Source organism: Nanorana parkeri, unplaced genomic scaffold (assembly GCF_000935625.1).
Source record: "Nanorana parkeri isolate BGI_ZX_2015 unplaced genomic scaffold, ASM93562v1 scaffold1038, whole genome shotgun sequence".
Lineage (NCBI taxonomy): Eukaryota > Metazoa > Chordata > Amphibia > Anura > Dicroglossidae > Nanorana > Nanorana parkeri.
The window spans coordinates 64645-70216 of record NW_017307306.1 but is presented as its reverse complement, the minus strand read 5'-3'; the positions used below and the strand labels follow the sequence as shown (position 1 = coordinate 70216).

General features: G+C 45.3%; 1 pseudogene; it reads right to left on the bottom strand.

Annotated features, from left to right (window-relative positions):
• Positions 1–403: 403 nt before the first annotated feature.
• On the bottom strand, positions 404–4183 carry LOC108796010 (annotated as a pseudogene).
• Between the last annotated feature and the right edge of the window lie 1389 nt (positions 4184–5572).

Genomic DNA, 5572 nt, shown 5'->3' with positions numbered 1-5572 from the left:
ATAGACCCCTATATGTAGACAAATCTGTCTTGACGATTATAACATCGTGCTAAGTAACTAATTATGAACTCACCATAGCATTCTAATGAATGATGTGGGGAGCACCATTTTATAAAAGCTTTGCAGACCCTTTGGGCAACCAGGAATTAAGTCCATTTGCCTTAAACCCCATTCATAGCCCCCCAACTCATGAACTGTTGATAACTGACAATGGAAAGTAGTTCTCTTTAACCACTTATATTGGGATACAGGAGACAGAAGGAAAGGAAATAATCCCTTAAAGAATTATCTGTAGGCCAGCAAGAAAGTGTCTTGCTTCATGGAATCAATGTTATTCTCAAAGTTCAGTTTGGGGAATTGAGTTTTTTCCCCAGTCTGTTAGCTCGCAGAATGATGGCCTATAAGCACTCCTGCTCCTTTTTGCTCAAAACAAAAACAAAGAAACCTAAACAGAAGAGGTACGTTTGATGTTAGTTTTCCTGATATATATGCAAATGGTAGCGACCTTCACACAGTGCTGAGCAGATGTAAAGCCTTCTGCTGAGCGGCATTAAGTTGTGAAACACATTCTGTAAACAGTCCTCCAGAGGCCTGAACTTGTCGAACTATATTAGCAAGTCTTTTGCCACATACTTCTTCATTTTTAATAGATTAATGGATATCACCATCAGCTATAATACTAAATATTTTGGGTAGGGGGGCGTGGCCAGCAGCCGCATGTAGACAGTCGCACCGGAACGAGCTCTCCACAGAAATCCTGCATATCATTCTGATAATCACCTTGCCAGTCTCCTGTTCCCAGCCAGCTTGCAGGGGGTGATCCTCCAGTCCTTGTGGCACACGATCGCGGGGGTGAGCGGGCGCTTTGACCGGCGCAGATGTCAAAGAAGAAGGAGGGTAAGCAGGGAGGCCTGGAAAAGCTGAAGGACCCTGCAGCTCGTCTACAACGCTTTTCCCATCACCCTGACACCCCCAAACAGCGGAAGCTCTCCTATCAGGGGGAACGTGGCTCCTCTAGAGAGTCCATGGGGGATCCCCTGCTGTCTGACTCAGATGGCCCTACTGACTCTGTGTTGCCTGACAGCATGGCGTCCAAAGCCACTAAGGGATTGAAGCCGCCCAAGACAAAGATCAGGGCGGCTGAGCCCACCCTTGCAGATGTTTATGCCGCAGTTCAATTGTCTAACACCGCACTGTCTGCCCTTACTGACCAGGTGCAGGGGATGAGAGCGGATATTTCATTTATACGCCAGGATGTGCAAAAGGTGCGGGAACGCACTGCGGCCCTGGAGGGCAGGGTGAGCGACTTGGAAGATTCCAATGCTCCGTTAACTGCAGATGTCAAACAGGCTTTGCAGAAGATAAATGCAAACTCCATGAAAGCTGATGACATTGAGAATCGACTGCGTCGGAACAATATACGGGCTGTCGGCATTCCTGAACGCGCTGAAGGCGCAAATGCAACTGATTTTATTGAAAACTGGCTGTCTGAGGTATTTGGGAAGGACTACCTGTCTTCGCTGTTCGCTGTCGAGAGGGCGCACAGGGTCCCGTCTCGTCCCCTCCCCCCCGGGAACCCTCCACGTCCATTACTGATCCGGCTCCTCAACTATAGGGACAAGGAGCGAATGGAGGAGCTGGAGCTGGCTATGGCTAGTTTCCCGAATGGAAAGGCCCCTGGGCCGGATGGACTTCCTATTGAGGTCTATAAGACCCATGCAGCGGTACTTCTTCCTACCCTGTTGGACACTCTTAATGAGGCCTTCTCGGTGGGACGGCTGCCGGATACTATGTACGAAGCCACGATTATTGTTCTGCCAAAAAAGGGCAAAAACCCGCTATTACCAGAATCATACTATTTCTCTGTTGAATTCAGACATCAAGCTGCTGGCTAAGGTTCTGGCTAACAGGTTGTCCCAAAAGATTGCTTCAGTTATACTCCCGGACCAGTCAGGTTTCATCCCTAATAAATCTACCGCTCTTAATATACGCAGAGTGTTTTTGAACATGCAGATCCCGGTTGACAATCCGGGTAATAGGGCACTATTGGCCTTGGATGTAGCCAAGGCATTTGACAGCGTAGAGTGGAGCTATCTGTGGGCGGTCATGTCTGCATTTGGGTTTGGGCCACGGTTTTGTAAGTGGGTCCGGTTGTTGTATCAGCACCCCTCTGCCAGAATAAAGGTTAATGACTCCTTGTCTGAGGCTTTTATGTTGCAGCGGGGCACCAGACAAAGGTGTCCGTTGTCCCCTTTACTTTTCGCCCTGGCCATTGAGCCTCTGGCGGTTATGGTTAGGCAATCCACAGACATTGTGGGTTTTAGGAGGGGGGCCTTGGAGGAGAAGATTGTGTTGTATGCGGATGATACCCTTTTGTTTCTCGCGGATACACGATCTTCCCTCTCCAATGCTATATCCCTTTTATCTGGGTTCGCCAAGTTCTCTGGCCTGGTCGTCAATTGGGAGAAGTCCAATCTGCTTCCGCTGGACCCTCTCCCTGCGCCTTTGGCTCCTGAGTTGTCTCATCTGCAGGTCCAGACGGCCATTACCTATTTGGGCATACAACTAACGGCTTCTCCCCTTGACTACCTCTCTCTGAATTTGCTCCCCCTGCTGGCGAGGTTTATGTCTCAGCGGGCATCCTGGGCTAAATTACCATAGAATGGTAGAGTTTGAGAGGGTCACATATAAGCAGAGAGGGAGCCTGAACAAATTTGAGAAATTGTGGGCCGCATGGCAGTCTTACAGAGGAAGAGCGGCACGTGGGAGCACAGATTAAGGAGGGTGTGCTGTTTTGAGGCCGGGCTTGTGGCTATGGGTTATACCTGTGACGGTTACTGGGATTGGGCCGAATGTCTAGAATCATCTGTGAGACTGGGATGGTTGGATATGTGTGTGGATAGTTCCAGGGTGGACGGCTCACTACGATGCTACTATGTGCGCATATTGTATGTACGCCTCGGTATTGTTCTATTGGTTTTGTTTTTTGTTTTTTGTTTTGGTTTGTTTTACTTGGTTTGTGTCTCGTTTTGAAGGGTATTATCCTTTACATCAATAGGTTTCTGCAACGCTTTGATATTTTACTTTGTACGTGTGTGGATTGTTTTTTGTCTGAAAAAGTTCAATAAAAAAATTATCTGATTTAAAAAAAAATAATAAATATTTTGGGTAAATTTTAATTGTTGGGTCCTTAAATAATAGGGTTATTGCTTTCAATATGGTCACAGAGAAAGTTGAAAGTATGAACTGCTTTTTTCTTGTCCTCATGCAGCAGAAGCCATGAGAGCCAATGGGGCAACACTTCCTCTACATTTATACAATCAGGCCTAAACTTCATTATTTTTCCTACAGCTGAAATGCAATTCTCTGTTGCATTAATATTCTCTTTGGTTTTGGAGTCAGCATCCTGGATAACCCGAACAAGCAAAGGAAGAGCTTCTGTGCAAAAAGGACGATAGTTCTCTCCACCAAACTGGACCATTACACCAACACCATAAGCAGCTGCCTGCCGGACTTCTGGACTATTATCAGACTGTAGCAGGGATCTTAGAAAGTACTCCACTTGAAAGACGTTGGACTGCAGTGTTCAATAATATCATCAAAGATACAGAGACCCCACTGCCTGTCTGGACAGGGCCTGTGAGGACAAATCAAATTAACAATTAACGGCAGCAACTGTTCAAACCACGGCAACACCTTTTCTTTGTAGCTGCTGAATATCGAGTGCAAAATATCAGCGACTTTAGTCAAAATATAAACGTCACTGTCATCCTCATCTTGCAATTACTCCTCCACTTGCTCATCATAGTCTTCATCTCGTCTTTTTGCTTGTCTCAATTCTTGATTTTTAAAGTGCTCTTCTAATTTGCTTTTCAGAATCCCTCCAAGTTCTTCAGTGTTCGTTGTTTAAACATCCATCTCCCATAACCTCAATGCATTTAGCAAAAGAGTGCATTATCTCTGAAAGCACGTCCGAATCAGGCTCTTTTTCTATTCCTTTGATTAGAGTATCACACATGAAATGCCACATTTGTGTCAGATAGTCAGGGCCACGCACCCTGGCACATTCCAATAGCAGTGGCATGGACTCTGCTGCAGCAACTCCGACACCATCATGAAAGTAAAATTTTAGTTCCTCTTTAACACTCCCCTCTCCTGCTGGCCATGCCACTGATTGCTGCATGAGTACAGTGAATAAAACTCTTCAGAAACTGACAGTGCTGCAAGTGTCAAATTCCTGGCTAAGCTAATTAGTTATCTGCCACTTCATATGTCACTAATGTGACCGGTTGTGATATATGATCTGGCAGGAAAACCTACAGACCACAACGGGGGAACAAGAGTCGGTTTCTTAAGATTCTTCTGATGGCCAATATCAGAGGCGCTGGCAGCAAGAGAGGTGAGTATTAAAGGTCTTCTTTCCCGGGAAGATTGTACTTCCAAAATGTATTTTAGTGACGGAGTTTCTAAATTTCCACACCCTTTGAAAGTAGAGGAAGTCATACTTTCTGCTTTGTCCTCATCTGCCTTTCTAAATCGAGTGCATCATCCGGAAAATGCACGTCTGTGATCAGTACAATACACGCAGTTCATTTTCCTAATCTGTTGTAGTGCTATATCTCTCTAGTAGTGAGATTACTTTAAAGGAGAATTATGCAATTTTAGTGTATTCATTTTTAATTCATAGTTACATATAGTTACATAGTATTTGAGGTTGAGTAAAGACACAGGTCCATCAAGTTCAACCCATTGCGTGTTTTCATGTGATTTTGCATGTGTATGAGTCCCTGTGTGTTCTTGTTCTTAAAGTGACATTAAAGTCAAAAAAAGTTTCCCTCCCCCAATGTTAATTAAAGCACTTACCTTAAATGATGTCTCTTAATCCGATCTTCCACTTCTTTCCTGTCCTTTTCAGCCTTCTCTCCAGCGCTGCTACGAGTCTCCAATCCAGCGCTGACTCCTCTGTCCTTGCTGGCACTTACTGTCCATAGACTTACCTTGCGTCTCTCCTCGTCCGAACTCTCCTCGTCTCTCCTCGTCCGAACTGCGCATGCGCCCGCCCCAAGATGCTTTGCAGCCGCCCGAGCAGTTTTGGATTTTCGGACGGGAGCTTGCAGCGAACACAGGGTAAGTTTAACCACTTTAAAAAAAAAAAAACTTTTTGCATATATCTACTGCTAGCTAGCAGTAGGTATATGCAAAAAAACCGGAGGGTGTATAAACCCTGTACCCCTGTATGTTACAGTCTCTGAGGAAATTGTCCAAGTGCTTTTTGAAAGATTCAATACTCTCAGCTGAAATCACTGTCTGCGGCAGCGAGTTCCAAACCCTAACCACTCTAACTGTGAAGAAACCCCTTCGCCCCTTGTGCTGAAATCTTTTCTCCACCAGTTTTAGGTGGTGGCCTCTAGTCTTTGTTATGAACTTTACCGTAAAAAGTTTATTGCTGATGTTGGTATCCCCATCGAACATCTTGAACATCAAAATCATATCCCCTCTTAATCTCCTCATTTCCAGCGTGAACATGTTTAAATTTAGTAACCTTGTCTCCTAGCTTTGGTCCTCCATCCCC